General features: G+C 33.5%; 1 long non-coding RNA gene across 1 annotated transcript; it reads left to right on the top strand.

Annotated features, from left to right (window-relative positions):
* The first annotated feature begins 205 nt into the window (after nt 1-205).
* Nucleotides 206-2,079, top strand: LOC136855962 (uncharacterized). The gene is made up of 4 exons (XR_010858187.1): nt 206-306; nt 657-708; nt 854-954; nt 1,393-2,079. It is a non-coding gene; the product is annotated as an uncharacterized lncRNA (long non-coding RNA).
* The last annotated feature ends 252 nt before the right edge of the window (nt 2,080-2,331 follow it).

Here is a 2,331-nt window from a genome sequence, read left to right as displayed (position 1 = left end):
CTCTCTGCACCTGGTGCCTAAATGTCAACAGCATTTTCCAAGCAAAATCTTTACGACGAGTAATTAGGTTTTAATGGACCAATATTTGAGATTTCGTATCAGAATAATCGTTCATGAATTGCCATTAAAAGGAATCTGTAAGCAAAATAAAATGAGTAAAATTGTAGAATGAATCACATTTTGACCTTGTAGCAGCCAGTATAAATAGCACATTTTTTAAGCAGGAAGTACACACGGTCTCCAGCAGTTGAACAGTTCAGGGTCAACCTAGTGCCTCTTTTGCTCTCTGACTTTGGCTGTATTTAGGTAAATATATACCACACACACACACACACACACACACACACACACACACACACTTTACATATATATATACATATATTTATATATATATATATATATATATATATATATATATATATATATATATATATATATATATATATATATATATATATATATATATATATATATATATATATATATATATATATATATATATATATATATATAGAAAGGACTTGCAAGAGGATGCCGAGTGTGTATATCAAAACTTTCACTTGTAAATGTAATTGTCTCTAAAACCCATTTTTCTTTTATTCACTGGTATGTTATCAAACTAAAATGCTTCTTGTTTTTTTTTTTTTTTTTTTCAGTTGTTTCAAAGGAAAGATGCTGCGAATCTTCTTCAAGTTATTACTGATCGCTGTGAGTATGTCTGTCCTAGAAAGTGTTCAGCTGAAGATCATTTATATCAGATATCCATTTGGGCACAGTTCGCACATGGCAATATTTCTGAGCAAATTTTCGCCACTCTTATCTAACAGATGTTTGCCTTTTTCATACCTGACAGGTGTTGGGCATTTGCTGGGCCCATGGGCGCGAAGTTGAAGCTCCTTTGAAAGACGCCTTTAAGGAGAATGCCCTTGCGGAGAATGCCCCTAAAGAAGCCAGGTAAGTGAGAAGTCATTTTCAGTGGAATTCTCGGAATCTTACTTCCGTCAAATTCTAGTCTCTTTTTGAACAAACAAAAAATACAGGGATTCGTCTCTGTTTTGACGAACCAGGTAACCCATTTCTTATAAGTCTTTGATTTTTGTAGTAAAGTGACATTTTCAAACCAAATGTCCTAAAAAAAATCAGCTAATTAGAAGCTCTGAATCATATCAAAATCTCTGAAGCCCATTAACTCGGAATGGGAAAGAATTGACTTCCGCCAGTTCGTCAAACTAGGGACGAATTGTTCACAGCACTTCCTAAAGGCCAATAAAACACTTCTTAAATAATAAAGCGTCCCTAAAGATAATATTCCTTGGTCTCAGTACTTCCTAAGAGGCCAGGAAAAATAACTTTTATGTAAGGGAGTCTCTAAAGATGTTTTTCCTTTGACAGGTATTACAGCTACGGTATCTGCTGGCCCGTTGACTTTTATTACAATAGTTACAGTATGTATCTTTGGTGCAACTATGTATGTTTCTACAGTACTCCATTCTGCCCCTACTACTATTGCTACTGCTACTATTACTATTAATAGCACGTCTGCTCCGGACTTCGCTTTTGCAGTTTGAAAGCAAACTTCAAGAAGGCTCAAGGAGATTGGGAAAATACCTGTATAACATGACTGTGGAAAATGCTCAGATTTGACTTCATACTTTCAAGAGACATTACCACATTTCCAAAGCCTGAGATAATCATAGCGTTCTAAATTTTTTTTGCGAAAAACTGTAGGTCTGTAATATAGAAATTCAAGAGTAACAAGTAAAGGTATTGGTCAACACGGACTGGAAATAATGTTTGTCTGAAGTTTGAGCTCATACAACCAAACATAGACATCGTTTGGCTTTTGAATCTAAATACATATCTTAACACCTATAAGATCTAATGAAGTTATTCTTATGTTAAATTGACTGAAATTCAATGTATATATTTCGGATGTAATTCTCAGTGGAAAAAATTATTCTTAAACTTAGAGTTTTGGAGTTTGTCATATAATGAATCTTAATGTTTGAGAAACACTGCATATCATTAATTGTACAATACCTATTCATTTTAAACAAATAAAGATGGAGTGAAGCACAATTTCTCTTGTTTTATTTTACAAAATATATTGGTTGCATTTTCTAAACGTTTGCCAGTTGTTAAGATCAATCACTCACCTGTTTTCACTTCATTTGTCGTATTGTGAAGAAAATTGAACAGGAAATTCGCTATAATAGTATTGTTGAATAATTCCTCACTGAGTTTGCAAAACAAAACAAAAAATGAACAGAAAAAGGAAGAAAACTGGTCCCAGTTCCTGGACGTCATATGAAGGATCTCAAGATCTCTCGC

This window comes from Macrobrachium rosenbergii, chromosome 34, assembly GCF_040412425.1.
Source record: "Macrobrachium rosenbergii isolate ZJJX-2024 chromosome 34, ASM4041242v1, whole genome shotgun sequence".
Lineage (NCBI taxonomy): Eukaryota > Metazoa > Arthropoda > Malacostraca > Decapoda > Palaemonidae > Macrobrachium > Macrobrachium rosenbergii.
The sequence above is the reverse complement of the archived record's forward strand: the minus strand, read 5'-3'. Positions and strand labels throughout refer to the sequence as shown.